Here is a 12,139-nt window from a genome sequence, read left to right as displayed (position 1 = left end):
TGGGCTACTGTAAGGCCACTCGTCTGCTCCAAAGTCTGAGGTCCCGGCTGGGAGACCCAATGGCAAGGGCACAGATCATGTGAAGGCGGGTCCCCCACACAGGGCCTGAGCCCGGGACCACCCACTGTGGTGCTGCTGTGGCCTTCCAGGAGCTCGGGCTTCCTCACAGCACAGCAGCCACAGGGCCGTGGATCCTCACTTGGCATCTCAGGGCTCAAAGATCCAAGTAGTCTCGAGGCCACCCCAACCCACGGTGGGGGGCAGACATCGCATCCCAGTGACAGTAATGCTGATGGATTTGAAGCCAGGTCTTCTAAATTGTCACAGCCATTTTCCTCACTCAGCTTCTGGCTATTTCCTAATCGCTCCTAAGTTCCAGTTCCGCATTCCTGACTCAGTGACCCCAAACCTGTCCTTGTTGGTTGGTGTCCACCCTCAACTTCCCCTCTCTGGTGGCAGGTGTCCCCCATCGGCGACTACACACCGTGGTCCAGCTGGAAGCACCTCATCTGGTCCCCTCTCCCTCTGCCCGTGACTGCTGGATCGCGATCCCCTGCTGCACACACAGTGCCTGGGACACTCCAGGTACGTCACATGGAGGGAACAGTGGCACATATGAGTGACGGGTTGATGCAGCAAGAGCCAGAACCGCGGAGCAGAGCGGGCCCACCCACGTTGGGATGACCAGGGCGGTACCCACCCAGCCTCACTGGGCCCTGCTCTTGGGGACATGCAGAGGGTGACGAGGAGGGAGGTGCAGGTGAAAAGACCCCCAAGGGGGCAGCAGCGGGGGGCGAAGAGGGGTGGGCCCAGGGTCGTTCCCAGAGGAAGCTCCTGGTGGAGGAACAGGCTTTGGAGCAGGTTGGAAACAGGGTGCTAGAGAAGAGGTCAGAGACCTGAACTCCAGGAGCCCCGCTACAGGGACAGGTGAGCTACCTGCCCTGGGAAGTGAGCTGTGTCCTGAATGGAGAATAACGGGGAAAGAAGCTTAATGAACCACATTCATAATGGCCCAAACTGGAAACCAAGCCAAGAGCACAGTGGGCACAGAAATGGTGCCGCATGTGCACGATGGCACACTGACTGGAGAGCGGCGCCAACGTGGGAGCCCAGGCCAGCAGCCTGGCCGAAAACCACACACGAGTGACATCACGGGTGCATACTGCAGAATCCACGGCACACAGAGTAAACCCAGCCAGGACACGCCTGTGGCGGTTAAATGGCAAGTGGTACCCCGAGGGGCGCAGTGCTGGATGGCCCAAAGGCTGCAGGCTGTGGGGCTCTGGGAGCCACACAACCATGTGGCTTGGTTTCTGGCCTGGGACATTATGAATGTGGCACATTAACATTTTTCTCCCTTTATTCTCCATTCAGGACACAGAGTCCTTGCATGTCACAGCTCACTTCCCAGGGCAGACAGCTCTCCTGGAGCTGGGCTTCTCTAGTTCAGGTGGCTCCATCTGTGAGCAAAGCCAGGCTATGTGCACGTCACCGTAAGGTGTACAAACATCTCACTGAGGAAGGAAGAAGGTAAACAGTAAGATGAAAATGGAGAAACAGGGGCAGGCTAAGTGGTTTTGTTGGTGGTGCCCTTCCCTTGCATTTCAAGATGGGGACGGAGGCAAGGAGAGGTGTCCCCACCAAGCTGGTGGGTGGCCACGGGAAGAGGGCGGCTGGGCAAATTACAGGTCCTCGCTGTACATACTGCTTTAGGAATGGGTTTAGCATCTGGTGTGTTAAGTAGATTTCCCTTCACATTAGTTTATTTTACACTATTATTTTTAGAGACTGGCTATCTGACTATACCTCATCTCTGACCGTCTGTTAGTGGCTTACAGCTTGCATCTGGGTTTCTTATTTATAAAAACCAGGAAACATCCTTCCCATAAATGCTTCTTTACATCCATGATTCCTTAGGATAAAACTCTAGATGTTGAACCCCAAATGGCCAACGGTGCATGCAACTTTAAAATCTGTCAAGTGCCCCGACCAATGGCCACCCCTCAGTGTGCCTGTTATATGATGCGTGCGGAAAGCACGCCTCTCTGCGAGCTTCGAGCCACAGCTCCTGCGGCACATCCTGTGTCCCCATTTCCTAGCTGAGTGACCCAGGAATATGTTTCTTATTCTCTCTGTTCTCAACGTCCTCACCTGCAAAAGCGAGGGAAGGACGGTCCGAATCTGACAGGACTGTGGTCAGGATTCCACGAGACACGCATCTGACATGTCACGTACAGTGAAGTCACCGTGACTATCATACCATTCTTTCCCATGACAGCCTCCCTGTTTCCACCCAACCCATCGATCCAAGGCACCGGTCACCCTTAAACATGGGGCTGGTCACATTAGTTACCGCTCAAACGCTTGGACAATGAGGCTGAGGGAAAGAAGCCAGACAAAGGCGAGAAACTGTATTATTCCACTTATGTGACATTCTGGAAGTCTGTAAGGACAGAAAACAGATCTGGGGTTGCTGAGGGAGTGAGGAAAAGGTTCTGACTCTGGAAGGGAACACGGGAACTTGTGGCCTTATGGAAACTTTCCATATTTTGATTTGATGGTGTTACATGACTATCAAAACTCACAGAACAGAACATTGAAAAGAGTGAATTTTGCTGTATACAAATTATACCTCGGTAAATCTTACTTAAAATACAAATAACCCTGCAGAGACGGAAGTCTGCGCTGTGTGGTACGGTGTTCCAGGCTCTGTCACTGGGCCCAGCTGCTTTCCCTCCCATCCCTCGCTCACTCCAGGGTCGAGACCTAACTAAATACCCGTCCCACCCGGAGGCCCACGCACAGCTCGTGTGGGGTTCCACACTCCCGCCAGGGCCACCACTGCCTGTGGTTCTCCGGACAGAAGCCATGTTCAGACTGCGGCCCCACATCCTCCTCTCCTCTCAGATCTGCCTCCTCCCCTTCTGGAAGGTCTGCCTGGACCACCAGGAAGTATTTTCCCTCCTGCCTCCACCTCGATGGTTCTCGACTCTGGCTGCACATTAGAATTCCCTGAGCTGCTTGTGAAAACCACTGACGCACGGCCTCCGTCCCGTCCCAGGAGGTTCTGATGTAACAGGGTGGGTGTGGGGAGACCCTGGGGCTTTGTTTTGCTTTTTTTAAAGGACCCAAGCTCAGAAATGAAAGAGGGAACATCACTCAGATCCTACAGACATTAAAAAGATAATAAAGAAATATTACGAACAACTTTATACCAACAAGTTTGACAACTTAGATGAAATGTACAGATCCTTGAAACACAAATCATGAGGACTGACTCAAGAAGAAACAGAAAATCTTAACAACCTATGTCAAGAAACTGAATTCATAAATAAAAGCCTCTCCATAGAGAAAACCCCAGATAGTTTCACTAGTAAAGTCTATCAAAGATTTAAGGAAGAAACAATACAAGCCCTACACAAATGCTTTAAAAAAAAAATAAATAAATCAAGAGGGAACACTTCCCAAATCACTGTGGTGCTGACATTACCCTGATACTGAAACCAGACAGAGATATCACAAAAAAGAACATAATTTCTCTCATGAATATATTTATAAATATCCCTAACAAAATTGTAGCAAATTGAATCTACCAGGATATAAAAAGAATACATCATTACCAACTGTGGTTTGTGCCAGGAATGCAAGGTTGTTTAACATTCAAAAATTAATCAACATAATTCATCGTATTTATGAAAAAAAGAAAAACCATATGATCATCTCAATAGATACAGGAAAAGCATATGACAAGATTCAACATCCATTTGTAATAAAAACTTACAGCAAACCAGAACACTTCCTCAACCTTGTACAAGGGCATCTACACTAAATCTGCACCTAATGTCATATTTAATGAAAAAACATTAAATTTTTTCTTCCTAAGATCAGGAGCAGGTAAGAATGTAGATTTTCACCACTTCAGTTAAGCAGTGTACTGAAAGTCCTGGACAATGGAATAAATGAAGAAAAAAAATATATAAAAAGCATTGGATCTGAAAAGAAAGAAGTAAAATGGTCCCTATTCAATACTTGTTAGGATTATCTACGTGGAAAATCTTAAGGACTACCAAAAAAGCTACTCAAACAAATAAATGAATTTAGAAAGGTCACATAAAGAAACAATATTTTAAAAATCAATTATATTTCTATACACTAGCAATAAACAATAGGAAAATAAAAATATTTTAAATCCATTTAAAATATTCAAAATATGAAATACTTTTAAATGCATTTGATAAACTGTGTAAGCCCTGGACACTGCCCACTGCGAATCACTGCTAAGAGAATGAAGGAAGATGGACAGACGGAGAGGTAGTCCATGCTCACGGGCTGAGAGGCTCAATACTGTTAAGATGCCAACTTTCTCCAAATTGATCTAAGGAATTAATGCAGTGACAGTCAAAACTTAATCAGGTTTTTTCGTGGAATCTGACAAGCTGATTTTAAATTTATAGGGTAATGCAAAGGGCCTAGAATAGACAAAGCAATCGCAAACGAAGCAGAGCTGGAAGGTTCACACTACCTGACTTCAAGAGTCATCAGAAAGCAAGAGTCAGGAAGACGGTGTGTTTTGGGGGTTGATGAGGAATAAGCCGTAGCGAACCAGAAATAAAGCCACACAGACATGCCGAGAGAATTCAGTGGGAGGGGACAGTTTCTTTAACAAACGGTGCTGGAAAAACTGGGCATCCTCATGTAAAACACGACCCTTACTCCTTAGCCCTCTCCAGTTAAAAATGAACTTGAAATGGGTAATGGATCTAAACACGATAGCTAAAACCAAACGTCTTCAGAAGAAAACGTAGGAGAAAATCTTCATGACTATGGGTTAGGCAAGATTTCCTAAGGAGAACACGAAAAGGACAGACTACTGAAAACAACTGGTAAAACTGGATTTCAGTAGGACTAAAAACCCTTTGAAAGACGTCATTAATAAAATAAAAAAGCATGCCAGAGACTAAGAGAAAATATTTGCCATAAAAATACCTGACATTGTGACAACATGGATGGATCTTGAGATTATAATGGTAAGTGAAGTAAGTCAGACAGACAAATTAGAGAACCACATGATTTCACTGATATGTGGTATATAAAACTGAAAACAACAAAAGAACAAGACAAACAAATGAAGAAACAAAAACTCATAGACACAGACAATAGTTTAGTGTTTACCAGAGGGTAAGACACAGACAGTAATTTAGTGGTTATATCTGGTAAAGGGGGTCACAAATATGTGGTGATGGAAAGAAAACTGACTCTGGGTGGTGAACACACAATGTGATATATAGATGATGTATTACAGAATTGTACACCTGAAATCTATGTAACTTTACTAACCATTGTCACCCCAATACAGTTTAATTAAAAAAAAACCTGACAAAGGATTTGAATCCAAACTAGGTAAACCTCTTATAACTCAAATATAAGGAAAGCACAATCAAAGGTTGGCAGAAGAGTTGAACAGATACTTAAAAGAACATATACAAATAGCTAATAAACAAACAGGAAAAGATACTCAAATCAACAACACAACACTGCAACATACCCAGTAGAATGGCTAAAATAAAAGAGACAAGAGCAGGTGTTGGCAAGAGCATGAATAACTGCCTTCACACATTAGCAGTGGGGATGGAAGATGATACACCCACTTTGGAAAACAGACCACAGCTTCTGATAAGTAAGATATACACTTCCCACACACCCTCCCATTTCACCCATCAGGAGTTACCCAAGAGAAAAGAAAACACATGTCCACATGAAGATTTGCTCACGAATGCACAAATCATTTTTATACCATTTTTATTGTGATACAATACACGTAAGATAAAACTTACCATTTTAACCATTTTAAAGTGTACAATCCAGTGACAGTGGGTGCCTTCACAGTGTTGTACAGCCATCACCAGTACCCATTTCCAGAACATGTTCATCATCTCAAAAGGAAACCCCTTGCATTGTGAGCAGTTACTCACCATTCTCCCCTTCCCAAACCCTGGCAACCACTAATCTGCTATCGGTCTCTATGAATTTGCCTATTCTGGACATTTCATACAAATTAAATCATAAAACATGTGCCCTTTTATGTCTGTTTTCACTTTGCATGTTTTCAAGGGTTATCCACATTGTATCATGTGTCAGTGCCCCCCCGCCATTGCTTTATGGCCCAGTAATATACCACTGTCTGCATGGGCCACATTTGGTAATCCACTCATCCAGCGATGGACATGTGAGTTGTTCCCATCTTTTGGCTGTTGTTAACAGCACTGCATGAACAGTCGTGTATAACCGTTTGAATACGTTTTCAGTTCTTCTGTGTATATGCCCAGGAGAGGAACTGTTGAGGCATATGGTGATTCCATGGTTAACTTTTTAAGGAACCGCTGAACTGTTCCAAAGTTGCTGCAGCATTGCACATTCCCCCCAGCAATGTGGAGGGTTGCAATTTCTCCATGTGCTCCCCAACACTTGTTATTTCCTTTCTTTCTTTTTTATTTTTTTTTGATAAAAGCCATTCTGATAAGTGGGAAGTGATCTCGCACTGTGGTTTTGATTTGCATGGCTCTAGTGACTAATGATGCTGAACATCTTTTCATGTGCTTATTCGTCATTTGTATATCTTCTTTGGAGACATATCTGCTCATGTTTTAACTGGCTGTTTGTCTTTTTGTGCTGAGTTGTAGCTCATAGCACTTATATTCACAACAGCCAATCTAAACAGGAAGCAATCCAAACATCCACCAACAGGTGAGAGAATCAATAAACCATGGCACACCCACACAGTGAAACAGGACTCAGCACTAAAAAGACACGAAGCACTGATATACTCAGCAACATGTAAGAATCTCAGAAACATCATGCTGAATGAAAGAAGCTAGACACAAAGAGTCTGTAACACAGGCTTTCATTTCGAAACTCCTGAGGAAACAAATCTTATCTCTGATAATCTAATCGCAGCAGATCAGTGATTGCCTGGGCAGGGGGTTGAGTGCAAAGGGGCAAAAGGGCACTTGGGAGGTCTCACAAGCCAAACAGTCTGTCTCTAAGGCTCAGCTCTGCTGCCCCACACCCAAGTGGCCAGAATGACGAATGCATGGGTGAGTGGGCGTGCACAGCGGACTGCAGGCTGGAGTTTATCAACCCCTGGCCTGTGTCACGGTTGTGATGGCAGGTGCATAGCTGTATACATTTGCCAAGACTCACTGAACAGTGCACTTCAAGAGTACCTTTTACTGTATGTAAATTATACCTTTACTGTATGTAAAACTGGTAAAGGAAACACTTTCTACAGGCAAGCGCTGGAGTCTAATGCAACCCCAGAGTGAGGGCCAGGCCCTGCCTCTGCCTTCCCGTCCACCCCAAGAGCGCACCCAGAAGGGCAGCCCCGGCTTAGCCCAAGTAGCTCTTAACTCTCTGGTACATTCCAGTCCCCTGGATGGCCTGTGAAAACAGAGCTTCTGACCCAGGGGGCCTGGCGTGGGGCTGAGAACCTGTACTTCCAATGAGTTCCAGAGACTTGCTGCTGCTGGCATGGGGACCAGGCCTTAGGAAGTGCTCTCTCATTCTCCTAGTGTCAGTGGATGTGGCATTAAGTCGGTGTGTAGATAAAACGCTGGCCCTCGCTAGTGGCTGGAGGCTGACTACAGGAAAAGCCAGGCTAATGTCAGGAGGGAACCCTCACGGCCCAGCTGGCAACGGGACAAGCATGAGGTCAAGGCATCACTTTCAGCCTTGGTTTTCCAACCCCACCCCGCAGCGGGCCTGGCCCCGTTCTCCTTTCTTCTGTCCTACACAGCTGTGCTCTCCCATGGGAGGGCATCCACCCCTGCCCAGGGGCCTGGCACAGTCAGCTCTCCAGGCCTCCTGTAGCCCCTGAGTGCCCACCACCGTGCTCAGGGCTCAGCGATCCCAAACTTCCACAACGATTCTCTGCCGCCCTGGCCTCCTCCCCGCCTTCAGACCCCAGGGACAAGCAGAGGTGCGCTGCACACGATAGGCCAAGGGCAGCTCACAGGGGACAGCTGGCCTGCCGCAGAAACCCTCCCTCCTATCTGCCCGATCCATCCTCGGACTGGAGGGCCCGTCAGGAGCCCCCCTCCTGGCCTCCTTCCCCTCGGCTCTATCCTTCCCTTCAGAACAGAGACCTGAACCGGAAGCTTTCTCTCAACCCTGTTTGCCCATCGGCTCCTTCCCCTCTCTTGTAAACTCTTGGCCCACCACTCCCCCAGAGCACTTGTCAAGTCCCCAGTGACTTCCATGTTGTAAGGTCAATTCTCCAAGGTCAGTTCTCAGGCCTCGCCTCACCAGACTCCTCCGCACGCTCCTCCTGCGTGGTCCTCTGGTGCCCATAGCTGTCCCCTGCCTCTCTGGCCACTCTTTCCTGGTCTGTCAGCCTTTCTTCTCCTCTCCTCCATCTACCCGCCTCCCTTGCATCTCTGGCCTCACAGCTTTAAAAACACCACCTCTGTGCCGCCATCACCCAGCCCATCCTCTCCCCCTGACTCGTTTCTTTTTCTGAAAAGAAACTACGGTGCACCACCTCTGCCTGGACAGCGATGGGGCTCACAGGAACTGTCTGGAGAGCCAGCCGGCCTCCCGAGTTCCCCATCTCAGGATTATGCCAACCGCATCCCTCTGGCTGTCTGACCAGGAATCTCAGGCTCACCCGAACTCCTCTATCGCCAACCGCCCTGTTGGCTCCATTATCACGACACACCTGAACGGGCCAGAGCCCACCGCCTGCACAGGGTGGCTCCTGCCCCTCCTAGTGGCCACTCTACCCTCAGGCCTTGCTCAGCTGTGCCTGGACGTCCCCCTGGGTCACTCTGCACTCACCACACCACCGGCTCAAGGAGGCCCACTGGCCACCTGATTTCACATCCCAAACACACCCCCAGCTGGCTCCCCTGAGTGCCTGGACCCTATGCTTTCTTCCTTTGGAGCACTGCGGCCCCGTAGGTGACACAATCTCATCCATTTCTTCTCTGTCGCCTTCCGTCTCTCTCGACTTGACCGTGAGCTCCAAGCGGGCAGGCCTTTTGTCTCTTGGTTTCTTGCCGTAGTTGGCACTCAATAAATACACTTATGGGGAAAGCAATGAGACTCCACAAAGCGGACAAATTTGCGAGTTGAAAGGTCGTTAAAGGTCCAACTCCTTCACCTCAAGAAAGATGAGCAACGGGACATCACCTACAAAGTTCACAGACCTGCCGAGTTCCCTGAATGCCTAGGCGGCACAGCTCTTCTTGGGCAGGACTCGTCCTCCCCTTGAAGGACAGGGGAGCAGGGAACGTGCCAGATGTGAAGGGAAAAGGGGACGAGTCCTTATGCCCGTTCTGATGGCAGGCAGCCCAGGGCCGCACTGACACACCCCAGGCTCAAGGCCTAGCCCGGCTATGCCCTTCCCAGGCCACAGAAAACACTGGTCAACAACAACGACGACAAACACACCAAGCACACGGTGACAACAAAGGGGCCCAGCTTCAGGCTCTCATTTTGGGCAGGTCCCCAGGAACACAGCGTCCTTCCAAACAAAATCAAAATACACATACAGCAGAGCCAAACAACACCCAAATACTAGATCAAAGCAAAAACTATTCAACTCAAGTTTCTTGCAATAGGGAAGAAAAACAAAACAAACAAACAAAACCAAAACCCAAACAAACTAGAATTCCAGGCAACTTGTACTTTTTACTTTGTGGACTTACCATTTTTGTGCTTTTTCTGTTAGTGTAGGTTAAGGTTCCTTAACACAACTCTACTAAATGAAAGGAAAAAAGAGACAAAACAAGCTCTGAAAATGAGTATAACACCCCACAGTGGCAGACTTTCCAATCTGCAGTGGAAACCCACCCACGAAGGTTCTGGACCATCTTTGCTTTCGTTTCTGGGCCAAGTACTGTGAAGGGGAACGTGCTTCTCCACTTGAACTAGGGCTGTGGTGGGTCTGAGCTGAGGGCGTCCCACGCCGTGGCCCAGAGCCCGGACAGCACAGCCTGCCTTTGCTCAGCTCCCCCATGGCTGGGTGACAGGCACATTGCTGTCCAGTTGTCAGGGTTTGGATCTTGTTTTCCCTGCTGCCAAGGGCAGGGTATCAATGTCTGTTCCTGCCCCCAGAGTCATATGCTGATGGCTAGTGACGCGTGATTCACTGAGTGCCTCATTTAAGCCAAACTGTCTCTTACGAAGGTGTGCAGGAAAACAAATCAAATGATGCCATTTAAAGCAAATTTAGATACAGAATTTTAGAAATTTAAAATAGGATATTATATTACCTAATGCAGACCCTTCGTTAAAAATTAATTTTAAAATTACAAAAGTAATTCCACTGTAAAAAAAAAAAAAAAACCAAACAGAAGTATATAGAGGCGGAATAAGTGTACCATGTTTCCCCAAAAATAAGCCCTACCATGATTTCTCAGGATGACATCCCTGAACATAAGCCCTAATGCGTCTTTTGGAGCAAAACGTAATGTAAGACCTGGTCTTATTTTGGGGGAAACACAGTAGGTTCCCCTCCCACTTCCCCTCCTCCCCTCCCCCAACACACACACGCACACCCTTCCTTCCCACTCCAGCCCGAACTGGGGCCACTGCTCAGAGTTGTGCCCACCCCACTCCTCCACAGCAGGCACGCTATAATTATCTATTCCATAAACAGTGTGTGTCCTTCCAGATTGTTTTCTAATCATAATTACCTGCAAACACATAAATGGGATCATTTCTTACAGACTACACTGAGTGATGTTTTTACTTAATATATTGGCACTTCTTTTAAAGTAAACCTCTGAACTCTTTCATGAGGTGAAGGATCCTGTGGCATGTTTTGGGGCGTGGGAATGGGGTTCTTAGATTATTATTAACTTTTTATTATGGAGAATTTAAAAAATACACAGAAGTGGACAGAACAGCATAACAAACCCTCAGGTACCCTCACCCAGACCCAGCAACTGTCCACCCATGGACAATCTACCCCTCCACACACCCTCTCCACACACACACCTCCTCCCGTGCTAATCTGAAACAGATCCCAAACACAGTATCATTTCCTCTGCAAATACTCCAGCACCTACTGCTAAAAAGTAAGGATCTTTTTAATATAACAACAGTTACTAAGAAATACAATCAGTCTTTAAAATCTTTCACTCAACAAGTGTCCAACCTTCTCATAAATACTGTAATTTTTGAAAGGAGTGACTCTTAGGTCGATCGTTGGTCTGACTGCATTTGGTTCAAAGCCTGCAATCCTGGGGTGCTGCTACGAAGTGACCTGACAGGGATACAGTCTGTTTTCATGGACAGCATCTGAGATTTTTAGGCTGAATAACAGAGCCTGTCCCATGGGATGGAGGCTCATACAGGCATATAGAGAGGCGGCTACGGGGGGGAATGGCATCTGGACTGCTGGTGTGCCAGGAGCAGCAGCAGGGAGCCAGCACAGGTGTGCACGCAGGAGGGTCAGGCAAACTGGAAAGTGAGCTACTCCAAGGAACTGGGACCAGCCAGTTTGCCAGTCCCAAGGAGGACCTTAACTGGAGTGCTGAAATCGCCACCTCATCTCCAGGCAAGGCCCAGCAGCAGGCAGGTTAGACAGCGGTGCAGAGGAGCCAGTCTGACCTGCCCACTCTCGTAGATGCCCTGAGACACGCCCGGATACACGCCCCGAGACACTCCCGAGACACGCCCTGAGACATCCCCAGATGTGTGGAGTTGCACCTGCCAAGCCCAGGGCAACCTGAGACAGAGGGAGAGAGGATCTCCCATCATGCCTCTGTCACTTTTGTGACCACTTTCCTTCTCACCTTCTATTCTCCCTTGTGGAATGGTGAAAGGTGAAGAGAAAAATAGCTGTCCTTAGTGGAGAACTGCAAGGGCTGAACCCTTTCTCCCAGGGACCACCCTCGACAGTCAGCGGACGACAAATTCATTTGTACATTTCTATACAGCCAGCCTCACCCCACTGCCTCCTTGCATGCTTGGATAGTTAACAGGTCACAGCTGTCACTCTGGGAAGAAACTGAGGGTGGGGACTGGGGGGTGTGGCACTGCCGGCCACCTCACCTTCCCAGGAGTTCTTTTAACCAAGCAAATTCTTAGCATAAAGGGTTAAGGAGCTATAAATTATCATGTAACTACGAAGCAA

The sequence above is a fragment of the Rhinolophus ferrumequinum genome, chromosome 12 (genome assembly GCF_004115265.2).
Source record: "Rhinolophus ferrumequinum isolate MPI-CBG mRhiFer1 chromosome 12, mRhiFer1_v1.p, whole genome shotgun sequence".
NCBI classification, from domain to species: domain Eukaryota; kingdom Metazoa; phylum Chordata; class Mammalia; order Chiroptera; family Rhinolophidae; genus Rhinolophus; species Rhinolophus ferrumequinum.
Note: the sequence above shows the minus strand (reverse complement) of the source record.